The sequence below is a fragment of the Rhamphochromis longiceps genome, linkage group LG11, assembly GCF_057381845.1.
Source record: "Rhamphochromis longiceps isolate RC_006_pf linkage group LG11, R_longiceps_female_GT1.1, whole genome shotgun sequence".
NCBI lineage: Eukaryota > Metazoa > Chordata > Actinopteri > Cichliformes > Cichlidae > Rhamphochromis > Rhamphochromis longiceps.
The window spans coordinates 26,392,190-26,407,911 of NC_140567.1; the positions used below are offsets into that span (position 1 = coordinate 26,392,190).

A 15,722-nucleotide genomic window follows, 5' to 3' on the forward strand; every position below is an offset into this window, starting at 1 on the left:
GGTGGTGTGATTAGAAACCCTGCCTGGTGAACTGCTAATACACTCACCAGAGTTTGATAGCCTGCAGTATGGCAGGCTGCTGGTTATGAATAACCCTGTGCATAACCAGCCCTCCCCCATATCACTGAGGGTGAAATGCACTGCCTTTTCCATCACTGTTTCAGGCTGTGCTCTTTAAGCTGCTTTTTTTCTTCTTCTTCTAGCCTGCTGAATACATGTCAAAGCATAGAGTTCATCTGAAAGCATTAGAGGAATCAGTAACAGCCCTTAAGTCTTTCTGAGGCGGATCGGGGTGGAGATTAAGCAACATTGGTTAAAGGGAGACGGGAGGGGAAATGTGTTTTGGTCTTATAAGCATCTGACAGCTCCTCTATAATAGTGAGCTAATCCGTTTTATGCAGCGTGTGTTTGTCTGTCTTCCTTTGCACAAACTGGCAACATCCTAACACACATAAAGATTTACAGCAAGCCTGCATGCGCATATAAACAATACAGAAACACAGATCCATTGGCATTCAGGCCTAAACCGATGAATGACATTTGAACTGTGATCATTTCCTGATTTGGCGTCTGTCAGAACTGCTCGAGCCTCTGCAGCTAACGACCGGGGAGCCTTATTCCAAGGCTGAGGTGCTATGGTAAGGCATATGGCCGTTCTTGGCACAACACTGTGAGCTAGTTAGACCCCAAATTAACTCACTGTAACTGCTAATGACAGGTGTCCCTTCACGTTTGGTTTATAGTATGAAAATACTTTTGAGATGCCTGCTATCGCAAGCGTCAGACAAAATATTCCGTTGGACGAGGCGCTTCGTCTATTGCTTGGGCGCTTGTTCAAGTCATTAAAAATTAATTCATATCTGACATTTGATATCCATTGTGGAATCACTTCAATGACATTGATGTGACAGACTCGATTTAGCCAGTTAGGTGACGTGAGTGGAAGAAGTCATTTTTCTCCTTTCCTGTCATTATCTTCCTCGTTGCATCCTGTGATTGCACAGACCAATTAAAACGAATTAACCTCCCATCCAGTTCAGCCTTCTGCCGCCAAATTGTTGTGTCATTTATAAAGCATTACAGCTGCCCCGGCTCACTCTTTGTTTTTTTTGTTCCACTCTCTCAGGGGCTGTCGAAGGTAATAATTGTGTTTCTTGCTGTGTGATAATGCGGCGCTCTGTGTTCCTTTCGGGTGTGTATTGAAATCTCGATCCTGTCCCTCTGTAGTGGCTATCTCCCTCTGTATCTGAAGAACTGATGCTATCTCCCTCCCCCTGTGAATTTCCTCCTCTCCAGCTGAATTATCTAGCCTCTCCCCCATTGCTCTCCTCCTCAGCTTTCAATATTTCCTCTCTCGCTTTCCTGCCCCCCCCTCCAACTCCTTTATCTCTCCTTCACCACTACATTTCCACCATGTTGCTCCTTCTGTTTTTACTCTCTTCCCTTTCTCTTTTTTGGTCACTACTCTCCTTTGCCCCTTATCTGTCTTCCTCAATCACTCTCCTCTGTCTCTCTTCAGGCTAACTTGGTATCCTAAAGACACTTTGCATGTCTCTGGCCAGGAAGCATCGGTGTGTAACCTGCTAAATTGGAATGTTATGGTGAAGCAACACACACGCATGAGAAACTCTTGAGTTAATGGACAATTTACCTCACCTCATTGTTATAGCCTTTACATTCATTAAGCCCCCTCTGCTCTCTCTTTATCTTCCTCCCACTCACTCTTGTATTCCTTCATTCGCTCCTGTCTTTCTCTGCTCCCCTTGTCTTCATCCTGAGAGCCTGGTTACATCCTTCTGCGCGTTTCTCATGGGTCTAGTGTTCACCTTTTACTCGCTGCAGCCGTCCTCCATACTCCAGCTTTGATTGTCCAGTCTGGTTCCTTCAGCCTGTTGGGAGTAAATGGCAATAAATAAATAAATAAATAAATAAATGGTAACAGCCAGCCATAAATCAAGCCAATTGAAAAACATCACCATTAGAGCCTCTTTCCCTCCCTCGTCTGCTGTTTTCTGTGCCCTTCACCTTTGTTCCAGGAGGCAACCAGGGAGGGAAAGTCGGTTATTACCAAGCACTGAGGGTGGGGGGTGGGTGCTTCCAGAGAAACTGAGGTGTAATGACAAACAGAAACGGCACGTGTTACAGCATATGTGTGCATATTTATCGATTACACGTATTGAGATCTATTCTTCAAGTTGCTATTGGTGCGTGCATCGCGTGTTCTCTGTCCTGACCTGAAGCTTAGAGGAGAAGGCTCATGCAGAAGAAAGAATATCCTTGTGTCAGCACATCCTCAATCCTTTGTGTGTGTATGGCCACACATGAATTACAGGCTTGGGGAGCAGAGAGAAAAACACGTCACAGTGACACAGTACAAAATGCCCCCAAATAGAAACCGAGATAGACAGAAGTAGGGTGCATGATGGTAAAAACACATTCACAACCAGTGAGTGGAGCAGTGCATTAAATGTGCCGTGATGCACAGATGTAGGTGTCGCAGACAGACGAACTATATCCTAGTTGACAGAAAATGGGCACATCCATGCAGACACACATTTAGTTATAGCGGCTAACTGCAGGCAGTGCTGCATTGTTCAGGTTTTATTGCGCCCATAAAAGCCGGCATCAGACAGAGGCCTGTCTGGTTTTGGTTACTGTGGCGGTGCTTGTCAGAGTGCACGGCTGAAACCGTTAATGAAGGTCTCAGCGAATAAGAAATACAGTCAGTAAAATAAAATGTGCAGCAACTTACATGAGGATGAAATACATTTTTTCCCTGCTTTTTGATGGTGGTGTCTAGCATATAGATCCACTCACTGGCCACTTTACTGGGTACATGTTGATAGTACTGGGTTGAACCACCTTGTGCCTTCATCATACAGCTGCTGCAGATGTGATGGATGCACACCCATGACGCACATCTCCCAATCCCAACAAATCCCAAAGTTGCTCTGTTGGACTGAGAAAAGGTGACTGTGGAAGCTATTTGAGTACTATGAATCAGAGGAGTACATTATGGTCATAAAGAGATGGACATGGTCAATAGCAGTACTCTGGTAGGGTGAAGCTTTTAGATGATGCTCATTTGGCCCCAAAATGTGCAACAGAAATATCCTCCACATCATAAAACCAGCAGCAGCAGCAGCAGACTGAACTGTTGATATAAGGCAGGATGAATCCATGTTTTCCATGTGTTGTTTACTCCAAATTATGACCCTACCATCTGAATGTTACAGCAGACACCGAGGCTCATCAAACCACCCTTTCCCCCCCAATATTCTGTTGTCCAGTTTTGGTGAGTTGTAGCTTCAATTTCCTATTTGTGGCTGACAGGAGTGGCACCTCTCTTTATTCTCTGTACACCTTACAGATGGATGTGTGGGAAAACACCAGTAGACCAGCCTGTCTGGTGTCAACAACAATGCCACATTCAGTGTCTTAAATCACCTTTCTTCCCCATTCGGCAGCTCATATTGACCATGTGTTAATGCCTAAATACACTGAGTTACTGCCATGTGATTGCTTGGTTAAAGATAGGTGCAGTAATGAGCAGTTGAACAGGTGTACATAATAAAGTGGCCGTCAAATGCGTGTTTTAAAATGTCCATGTCTAAAATTGTATCTGCACAGGACTACACCAGGGAACCACATTTGCAGGGATAAACAGAGTCTGTGTTTACTGACATTATCCTCAGATATGATGATAAAAATAGATTAGAACGTGTGTAATCACTAGTTCTGAGCCTTTTTTCCACCTACTGTTAATAGACTGTCACATAAAAACTGCAGAGCCTGTTGAAAGACAGCAAACTGTTCCTTAAAGCATGTACCTCATTATCCTTTGACACATTTGATCTAGCTCTTTGTGTAAATGGGTCTCCATGCTGTGTAGCAACATGAGCCGCTGCTGTCCAAAGTTTCATTTGTAATTGCAAATATAGTCTTCATATTTCCTGAGCAGGAGTGGGACAGAAGAAAAAACAACAAGACAACAACAACAGGCCAAATAACTAAGAGGCTGATTTGCTTGAGATTAAAATTAAAGAGCGCTTTGAGGTATTGAGAAGTATTAAAGGCTAATTCCTACTTTACAAATAATGGTGTTACGATTGGACTGGATTTTTTTGTGGAGACCCGTAGTAGTTTTTTTTGTTTTGTTTTTTTCCCTTATTTTTTATTTTTTCTGTGTTGCACGCCGGTTGCCTAGGCCGTGGTGTAACAATGGACACTGCAGATTTACATGGGATTAAACTCACAGATGATCTTTGCTGTTAGAAATTACCTTAGCTGCTTAGGTAATACTAGCCCCGTGTGAATAGCACTGAAGCTAGTGAAGGAGCTGGATTTTGATTTTTGTGAAATATTACATTTAAATATGAAGTTGTAAACTGTCAGAAATAATGTTCCAATTATTTTTGACTGCTCCCATCCAAAAAACAGAGAAATGTACTTATTACACTCGCTTATTTCTAGCTGTATCTATGAGACTGAACATTGCATGGTGGTAGATAGCTGTAGCTTAAGATTGAGTTGAGCTGTCACTGAAATCTGAAATCTGAACTTCTGCAAGTAAAAAAAAACAAATTAACAATCGGCACAAGCGCATATGAAAAGTATCGATGCATATACTGTATGCTTGCACTCGCATCTTCCGCACACTTGGCTGAACCACACATGCCGTGACACATCTTGACAGATACACACCCGTCTACTCATCCTTACAGACTCACAGTGCAAAGGCCATGCTGCACAGAGGTGCTGACGGCTGTCATGTTAATATGCCAGAGAGGCTGGAGGATTGGGTTGTTACCAGCAGGATGAGTTAGAGGAGTAGAGCAGAGGGAGGAGGAAGACTTTCATTCCTAAATCATTTATCCACGTTTTTCTTCTTCTTTCTTTCTTGACAAAAGTGACATCTTCTCCTGAGCAATGATCTGGTGCCTTATAAGTATGTCAGTCGAGCACAAGCATTGTACACTCACTGAAAACAGGGTTGTTTTGCACAATGCACTACCTTCCCACAGCACTGATGCTAAAACAGTATTATTTCCAAGGCCAAGGACTGTGTTACATTACATCTCTTGTGTAGCACGCCAGAGTACTCTACTATGCGACAGTATTGAGGTTTAAAGTAACATTAGCAGGAGTGCGGTCCTGCTTTTCTTTGTCTTTTTTCTTTCTTTCTTTTTAAATTTAATTTTGGAAAGTGTGCACTCCAGCAACCTCAGCCAACCATAATACCCAAGATAGCATTACGCTTGCCAAACTCACGGGTTAGTCTTCATCCTCAAAGTCTGTTTTCTTGTTAAAGTGGAGATTTAAACAGTACATGATAAAACCAAGCATGTGTTTCTTTTGTTTCTGTTTCCAAACAGCGATTAGGCTAGAATAAAGAAATGGGCTCGTCTTACTAACTGGACTCAGTGTTTGTTTGTCCCTTGTTGTGGTCAGTTAACATCTTTTATCTGTGAATGAGGCTCTAACTTAAAATAAATACTAAATGTAACCCAATCTTCCCTGAGAAGGGTTTTGTTTGTGTGCAGAGGATTTTATTATTCACTATAACAAACAAAATCACAATTCGTATCGTAACCTTTATCGATATCTTGGAAATATTCTTACTGGAATCGTGACATTGATTTCAGCGGTATTTCCCAGCACTTCTCCTCCACAGTGAGCTTTGGGTCATGATTTATTCCCACAGAATGAATGAACAGAGTAGTTGATGAGAAGAAGAGGGGGAGCTACGGCGTAAGGGGGAGGCAGAAGGATGAGGAGTACGCAAGGCTGAGGGGATAGCTGATGCTCGGATGAAGAGGGCAGCGGGAAGGATGAGGAAGAGGACAAAGAGGTTGTTTGAAGGAAGAATTGGAGGTGGGATTTGTCCTCTGCCGAGTAGGAGTGTGGGCCTCAGTGGCCCCTGCGGCACTATCATCCCAATCTCCATCTCTTAATCACGAAGAACAAAGATCTGCCTGTTATTAAAAATCAGGCCTGTCAAAGGGAGCAAGAGAGCAGGGGGAGAGAAATAAATAAATAATGGCATAGAAGAGTATAAATATAGTGATGACCTCTAGGCATGTGCTATCTATCGCTCGTTTCTCTGTGGCCGTGAAGGAATGCCTCTCTGTCTTGCGCCCCTCTCTTTTAAATAAAATTGAAGCACTGTTGATTTCCATTGTCTGCCTCCGCCACGTCTCTGCGTCCCATCTCTATTTTAGCACATACTGCCCATCTCTTTTCTCTCGCTCATTTCTATGCTTCTGTTTTGCGACTGTCTGTATCTCACCATCTTATTAGCTTTGTTCTCATTCCCTGCCTCTTACCTGTTCTTCATTTTCTCTTACGCTCTCCCGCCCCCTCTTCCATCACGCTCTTATTTATTTATTTCTTTTTTGCGACGTCAAGCTAATCACTCTTCCACTGTCTCCCTCTCTCTCTGTAGCTGTTTGGTGCGAAAGTGATTATGGTGGATGGGGCATTAGGTGGTTTGTGGCGCTTTATGTGTGTGGGTGGGGTGATGATGGCATGTTGAGAGACAGGTGAAAGGTGAGGAAAGGGGCCTGGCTGCAGACGGAGGCGTCAGTGTGTCAGCGCCTATCAGCAGTATTTAGTAGCGGATGCGTTAACTCACTGTGATCTGTGGCTCAATATGAAAGTGTACAATATTTACAGCCTGGGATAATTACAGGGCTGCAGTCAGCTATCACGGTGTCACCGAGGACATGGGAAATATTAATTACATGTCACGTATTTGGATGCTGACGGACTTTAAGAAGGATTTATGTGCATAAAGCTGTGTCGAATTTCCATATAACGCGTCGTTTCAAAGACTTGGAGAATGAAGAATACTCAAAGTAATCCAAATGCAGACTGTACACTCGGTGTTTGTGCTCTTGATGAATCACTATTCCCACAATGCAGTTCACAAAGAAAAGGCGGAGTTGCTCACATATTGCATCATATCATATATCAGTACAAATAGATTTTTTTTTATATTTCAGCTGCACAAACTATTTTAATGAGAATACATTTGTATGTGTGGAGCTGCCATGTAATTTGCTTGAACCCATGCATTGTGTGACTGGTTCACTTGAGTGACGTGCTAATGCTACTGTAACGGCTTTTTTTTTTTTTTAGGAACGATTTCTGCTGAAGTACAAAGTGAACCCCCGTCGCACTCATTCACTAAATTTCCAAATTGAAACAATTGAAATCACTGCGGTTTTTATTCTTCCCACATTTGAATGCTTATTAGAATTTCTAATATAAAAGTTTTTGTTATTTAATGTGGAATTATAATGCTCCGAAAGAGGTGTTAGATTTGTATACAAATTACTTTCTGTTCAGTGGCTTCCTCTTTGGGGTGGGGGTGTTTAGTATAAGCCCGGTGGTTTAAAGCCACCGACTGGCTGGTTGACTTTCTGTGGTGAGTTTGCATGTTCTTCCTGCTTGTGCATGTGACAGTGACACAGATGCGAGGTTAATTGACTGTAGGTGTGGATGGTTGTCTTTCTCGCTCTGTCTGATGTACCGGGAACTTGTCTGATTTCCTTCTGGCCCAGTGAGGATGGGCTTCAGTCCCTCCTTGACCCTTTTTAGATAAGCAGCTTGGAAAATTACTGGATGGATGATTATTGCGACACATCAAATCTGCACATCTCTGCATAGCTAAATTATCTGCCTAAGCCTCAACTACTGTTATCAACTATATATGACTCAGCTGACACTTGTCTATGAGTTTGCAAATAAGAACCATGCTGCTGCTTTTGTAAGCTGCTTTGCAACCTACTTTCAGTCAGACTCCTACTTTTTCATGCTTTGTGTGCATGTGAACCCAGTCACACTAGAGACCAGTCGGCGACATCCTGGCAACCACCTGTTGCTGGGGAAAAATATTCCCTGACCAGTTGACAAGAGGCTCCTAGGAGTTGCTGGCAGTCTCTAAATGGCCTGGTAAATGGCCTGTATTTATATAGCGCTTTACTAGTCCCTAAGGACCCCAAAGCGCTTTACATATCCAGTCATCCACCCATTCACACACACATTCACACACTGGTGATGGCAAGCTACATTGTAGCCACAGCCACCCTGGGGCGCACTGACAGAGGCGAGGTCTCTAGGTGATATTTGTCATAAATATCTATACACTGTTACTCTAAAAACCTCCCTGTGTTTGCTTTTGTCACTCACAGGTTTCAATAGTTGCCATTTAGTTTCCATGGAAGGCACCGACTTATCTGCAACCACTCGCCAGCTGCTCGCTGAGCAGTACTGGCTCTGTAGAAAATGTGATGTAAACCAGAAAAAAGAAGACCTTTCGCTTTCAAAGTAAGAACTGAACTTTTTGAATCAAATTGGTTGCAGATAAAGCTCAACGTTTCCTTTCAAGGCCAACAAGCTGTCGTTTTTTTTAGGTTTCACTGCTACTCGGCAAGAAGTGTATGCAGACATCTTCTGTGCAAAAGGCCTACGATGATAAAATGATCTGTCTCTAGGCCTGTGTGACGGAGGTCTTAGTAAGTGTTATTTGTAGTTGTTGTGTGTTTGCACACAGAAGGGGATGGGGGTCCTGAGACAGAGCCATAGCCCCTTAAAATAATCTTCTTTAAACAAAGTGTGTGTTTGTTTGTCTGCAGCTGGTGTAGCACTATGTTAGACTGTATTACCCCATATATTATTGCATTGACCCCTTTGTTTGTCATAATATAAGTTTAAGTCAGTCATATACCGACACTTCACCTCGCCTCTCTTTTGCTATAAAAATGTATTAACAGAGAGCACTCTGACCACTTTGACCTTCTCCTTTCTGCTGTTATCGGTTATGACTTTAAAGTCATCCTGAATCAGTATTTATATTTATCAGTATTTATACTCTGTAAGCACATAAACGGTGCATTCCCTATTTCCCTGTTAGGTCTTATTCTCTCCACACACACACACACACACACACACACACACACACACACACACACACACACACACACACACACACACACACACACACACACACACACACACACACACACAAACAGACAAAATTGCACCTGCATGACACAAACCATTTATTCCAATATTTAAACAATCAGCCAAATGCAGTGCAATTTCTCAGCTGCATTCATGATCCTTCTGCGCGATATGGAACACCAGTAGGACATGAAATAAGCATATTGTAGGAAAACAAGTCCGATTTTCAGCATTACTCCAATTTTTTATCAGTGAGAGGCCCAGGTGCACAACATGATTGGTTTTCTAATAGGTAAGTTGGCTTGAGACACATCCAGGTTATGGGACCACCTGGGTGTCTGTGCGCACACGTGTTTCATGGCTTGTTTGACAGCAGTGTGCGTACGTGAGAGAGTGTGTTGTTGCACTCACCCTTGGCTGTGCTCATTAGGCCATTATGAGGATGGTATGTGCTCATTACGTACTGACGCTTCACAAAAGATACCATACTTTCCAACATAGAGTCACATTAGAAAGCAAGAAAAAAGAAAGAATCAAAATACATGTCGAGATCAAACGGCCTTACATCAAGCTGCAACTGACTGTGAGGCCAGTGCAGAAATGGCCGCTGCATACTGGTTCCTGGGCAACATAATGTGGGTACAGAGCCAAACATCACACTGTTCCTTTAAAGGTTAGCAGCTTGACAGATTGCGGCTGGTTGAGCAGTGTGCTAATGGGCTTGTCAATGTACGATTGTAACAATGGCATCGTAGAGGCATAAAAAGAGGCAAAGATGAAGATATGGAAACATGATGAAGGAACATGCTAGGATGATGGATTTATAAAGCAGAAAAAGTGTTGTGTGGCTTTCTGTTTGTGTCAAGTAAATCATAAGACTTTATCATGGAAAGTTCAAATCCTAATAGCGCTGTAACAGATTCTCATTTATCGGAGCGTATGCACAGAAAACACAAAGACCGTGGTTCACTTATTCAGAAAGATGGATTAATGAAAATGTCACTGGGAAGTTGTACTTATTTACTGAAGCTAAAACCCAAACATCAGGACCTCTCATGGCTCTTATTAACATGCTTCTTGTGTGATCTGATTATAAGTGGACACCTCTAAATTTAGCTGTTTTCGCACATTAACTCTGGGAAATCTTTGGAGAATTAGACTCAGGCTTTACAAGAAGCCAGCAGGCTTTTTTTTTTTTTTAAAGAGTAATGGCTGCAGGTAGCTGACCTGGTGCTGAACACCAAATGCGCTATTGTTTTTCACCACCTGGATCCACATCAGTTGAGTAGGCACCCCAGATCACCTTCAGATGTGATTAGTAATTGGATCACAGTGCATCTTAGCTGTGTTCACACCCGTGCCACCGCCGCGCATGCTGATGCCAGACTCGGCGCACTTTTTTCTTCTATTTAGGAGCCGCCTCTTCCCAAGTTCGGTCACTTAAATTTGTAAGTATAATTACGCATTAATTGTGCTTACAAATTATTAAATTAATGAAATATTACAGCAGGACTCTCAAGCTACTAAACTCTATTCAAATGTGCGATTTTTGCCTTTGGTGTCTGTTGACAGGCAGCATTAATCCGACTACAGGGTTTAAACTGCCATCTTACACCTTTTTATGATGTTAAAGATGCTAATCCCCCCCTAGTTTTCTACAGTGAATTAATGCGTTCAGCCAATCAATACCTTTTTTCTCTCGCTTTAGCAGTAGCTGCTTGGCTTGCAGTGAATGTGTCGTCCTTGCAGACATGACTACTGTATGGCGCACACAATGCATCTGTCAGTCAAAGCGAGCTAGACGTGCGTGGGTGAGCGTGTTCTCTCATTTACCCTTTTGTGCACGCTTAATTATTGCATCTGCTAAATATATGCTAGCTTGGATTATGACATATGATAAAGGATTGAATGCATAAACCTTAGAATGCACACATAAACATGACATGCACATCCGATTTCTCTCTTTGCTCTACACCTGATGAGCGTGTTTATGTAGCAGTGCTGAGATTCCTGTGGTTTGCTGATGTTCCATCATACCGTTCCCTCTCAGTGAGCTGGCACTGCGCCACAGGGACGGTCACGCTAGTATAGACCCTTTGAACTGAACCGAATTTACTTGAAACATGCAAGAAAAGGGGGTGGAGAAGAAGAAAAACAGAAAAAAGAAAAGGAATTAGGAACAAAGACTCAAAGAAAGAAAAAGCTAATGAAAGGTTTTGCCCTCCAGATGAAGACCAGCCAAGTTAGAAGTTTCTGAAATTTGCCATTTTTTTTTCTGTCATCTGTGCTAGCATTAATGATTAAAGGCTCGGATTGGGTCCCGAGATAAGGGCGCGTGACGTCCGCAGATAATGCTCGTTTCAACCTTCTTTTTGATTTTGAAGGTTGTACTTGAGGGGCGCTTGACATCTTGACACGCTGACATTTAAAAAGAGTGGGTGTTAGACTTCTCTTTGGCATTTTATATTATTTTTTAGGAGAGGGTAGTATTACATTAAAGCTAGAATGTGACGAGGGAAAAATATGACTCTGGGCCTGATTTGAACCCAGTCCTGCCTCTCGTGTCAGCGCTGGAGTAGTGCCAGACTTCATAATGCAATGCCGTCCTCTCCAGTCACACTGCACCTCTATCTTTTCCTCCAGTGACAACAGAAGTCAGTCCTGGTGTTGTGTTCCTCTCGCTGTTATCTGTTTGAAACCCAACCCGAGACTTCCCGCAAGATCCAGCTCATCAGCAAGTGCTGATAAACTGATTCTCAGCGATTAGATGTTGATTAGTTATTTGCAGCAAGTTCCAGACTAGCAAAAGGGACATCAAAAGAACTAGATGAATGCCAATGAAACAGTCAATTATGGCGCAACAAGACGTCCAAGAGCATGATGGAACCTGCAGGCTGTGTGCATTAGTTACTGTACCACTGATGAAGCAATGTGACATCTTGTGTGTGGGTCCGTGGCAGCTTCAGGCCTGCAGAGGCTGTCTAGTTCAACTAATGAGGATGGAGAGAGAGGTCAGAGATGATAGCCAATCTAAATAAGGACCTTGATATGACTTTAACACTGTGTCATAGTTTGTTACTGTGTATGTGTGTGTGTGCTTGGAGGTGATGTCCTCCCACCTTCCTGCTGTTATGTTATGACTAGCATCCTCGCCCCAAGCCCACTGTCAACAGGAGGTGTCATCCACGCAGCTCAGCCATCAACACACTGCTGGCTGGATTTGGAACACTGACAAAGATGGACACACCTTCACAAATACACATATATACAATATGTATGCAACTGCATATCAAATGTTCTCTTTATTAGGCATATTCTGCAAGCACAAACAAATAGAGGACATGTGCATGCTCCCACGTGCATACATGCTTCCTGCTCTGTCGCTTCTCCCACTGGCTGTTAGTGAGTGTCCATGTTATGCAAACTCATAACAAAACACTGTCAAAAACTGTGAGTGTATGTCAGCTCACCTGACAGGAACAGCGGGCCATCTTCCATCCCATTTTCACTCTGTCCAGCTGCATCCATCCTGAGACACGCTCTTTACCATGGCTCTTGAAATTCAACTCAAGGTGACATACACCCACTTAAGAGGGCTGCCGACTAAAATTTTATTTGGGTTGTGCTAGAGCACCTAAAAAATGTTTCTTTATCTGCACCCAGAAATTTCAACCCTGCTTTCTGGCACTGCATTGTTATTCCGCGTTGTGTTGTCATGAAGAGGATGCTGTGGTAACACTGTGATCTCTGAGCTGATCTCTGTTTGACGATAACAAATGATAAAGGAAAAACACTCTCTAATAAGCTGCCCACTCCGGCTTCTCTACCACAGGAGGATAGTACAAAAGAGCTGCGAATGTGCATGGACAATGGGTGCGGAGCTAGCAGCAGGCACTAGTTGTTGGTTTATTACCTGTCAATGGTGTGTTCATATTTACTTGGGGGTTGTTGTCATATCGCTTACAAATGAAACAACCTTATGACCCTGCTCAGAACTGATTTCACACCCCTCAGACTTTAGAGTCTATATATATATATATATATATATATATATATATATATATATATATATATATATATATATATATATATATATATATATATATATATATATATATTTATTTATTTATTTATTTTTGTCATCGTTAGCAAAACCAGACCAAACAAGACTTCTCTTTTGATCTACGACCTCAGTAGATGCTTCCAAGATTAGTTTATGGTCTCAGTTTTACCATCATTTTGTAAACTTGTAAAATAAGATAAATGCTAAACCAGGATATACTTAAGGTAATGCCGACCTTGTGATTGACAAGTCACTAACATGTGAGCATGCACTGCTCTTGGTTTCTTGGTCAATTCAATCAGTCTTCTAAACCCACTCCATATTGTAAACACCCTTAAATATTAGTAGGTAGGGAGGAAGAAACCCCTTTTAATAGGAAGAGACCTCTGGCACGTGTCAGAACCAGGTCCATAAATTTAAAAAGAAAAGACAGCAAAAAGGAGCCTATAAAGAAACAATGAAGAACAAAAACGTGTCTAGTTTCAAAACATCAAGATGACAACTGCTAAAACGCTTCAAAATGCTTCAGGCTTCAAAACCTGACTTGACAAACCAATGTCACTATGGCTCCGTCCAGTCTTTGCGAACATGGTATCGGAACAACACATGACATGTTAAAGGTGCTGGGGTTGTACTGTATGTACAGTAGGGAAAAGTACAGAAAGTACAGCTAAACCGACATGAACAAATGTCACTGATGCATGCAGTACTGCACTTGTACATGAAGTATGAAGCTAAAATAGAAACCAAAGGAAAGTGAGTCAATCTTAGAGGCCAATCACAAACTATAGAAACACCTGTGAGTCAAAGCCCAGAGGTTGGTGAAGCAGAGCAGAGAGGAACGAAGGACTCAACCACACCAACTCTCAGAGCAGGCAATCTGTGAGAAAACATAACTATCCATACATTTAGGCCGACCTGTTTAATATTCTGTTTAATAAGCGAGCCTGTCCGACCGATGAAAACATTTAGTTGCTGTTGACACATCTTATTTCATAGCAGTCTCGAGCCTTGATTAATATGGACACTTTTTCTTGTTTCTGCTTTGTTTCCTTGTTTTCTCCTGACCTGTCGTGATTTTTATTTGGCCTCATGTTTTTTTTAATTCTTAAACAATTACACGGACACACCGCCTATCCCGGCAGATATGGAGCGAGAGGCGGAGTACACTCTGGACAGGCTGTCAGAGGGTTAACGCAGAGAAACAAACAACCACACGCTCTCACGTCCACACACGGCCAGTTTCAAATCGCAGAATAACCAAACACGCGTGTCTTTAAACTGTGGGAGGAAGTTGGAGTACAATGGGAGAAATGTTGGCTTCCTGTCTATACTTTAATAAGTTTTCTCTGGGGTTTCTTTACTGCGCAGCTCTCATTGATTGGGAGAGCCAGCCTCAATTCCTATCTATACTTTAACGCTGGGCTTAGCAGCCACAGTGGAGTTGTTAAGCACTATTTTGCCTGATTGTTAACCAATACTGCCGAGCCAACAGTCCTCACTGTGAGTGCGCTGTCAGGAACAGGACCTCAGCCCCTGTTTCAAATGCACACCAGACGATGGGCTGATAGAAAAGAACGCAAGTGGCATTCAAACAATTCCCAAAGCTGTTTTTCTAGTTGAAAATATTTTCTGGGCAGAAGGAAAGGATTTGAAAATGTTCTGTTGCTACATCTTTAGTTTGATGATAATGGGTACATTTATGTGTAGGCAGTCACAAATGTACTGTATTCAGCATCTCTTTGGTGAGCCAGTGTTTACAGTACGTTTGCAAACACACTGTGGGGGTACGTGTCAGTTTCCACATGAAATGTATGTTCGCTCCTCTGAATCGTAATAACAAAGTCCCGATTCGGTACATCCATATGCTGCCTTCCTGGCTTCCCCTGTGCCTATAGTCTGTCAGCTGTTGTTATTTAAGCCTGCAGGCTCCTGTGATAGGATCATTTAAGACTTACTTGCATCAGTGATAGCGAGAGTGACACCTCCCATTATGTGTCCATGTATGAAGCTGTGTAAAGCTTTGTCACATTTATAGCCATCTCACCTTGCAGCCCCCGTCTTGAAGGCATGCACCGCCACATAAAAAGGCTTTACAGTACAGTGTAGGAGTTAAGATTGTTTCCAAAAGTACAAGAATGTGATTTTTTTCTTCTTCTTCTGATACTGAAAGAGAGCACTGACTTTTTCTTTTAGACGCTGCTCCTGGTATAATAGCCTAATTGAGGCAGGAATGGAATTTTCTGTGCGTACGGTTGTGAGACCTGCTGGTCAATCATAGCAACTCACATAGCAACAAGACCTGCGTAGGGCAACTGAAATAGATGAGATGAATCAGTAGCAGTGCTTTACTGTTGGCATGCTGTATCCTGGCCATAGCAGCGCCTTTGTGATCAGTGCTTGTCAGTTTTTCCCCTCATTCTGGGATGGACCACATTGCCAAGAAAAATAACAGTATGAACAAAAGAACCCAATTACATGTTGGTATAATCCAAAAGCGAAAACAGTGTTTACAACATCGATATGGTGCTGCATTTAACTGAGAGCACTGCCTTCACGTCTAAAGCTGGATACGAGCTAGAACGGACACAAACAACAACAGAAGGAGGGCCACTAGCAGCTTTGCCCCTGGTCAGTCTGTATTTGTACATTCCTGATTGCCCGCCATGTGTACAGATGTTCCAGCTGAAGG

General features: G+C 42.6%; 1 protein-coding gene across 3 annotated transcripts in view; it reads left to right on the forward strand.

Moving 5' to 3' along the window:
• grik5 (glutamate receptor, ionotropic, kainate 5) overlaps window positions 1–15,722 on the forward strand; it is a 94,486-nt gene that overhangs the window by 11,929 nt on the left and 66,835 nt on the right. Inside the window, exon 1 of one of the 3 annotated variants that reach the window (XM_085423354.1) lies at window positions 8,432–8,519. The exons of the other annotated variants lie outside the window; for them this stretch is intronic. The gene's annotated coding sequence lies outside the window, so the exon portion shown is untranslated. Of the gene's footprint in view, window positions 1–8,431; window positions 8,520–15,722 lie in introns of those variants that run through there. 3 annotated transcript variants of the gene reach the window in all.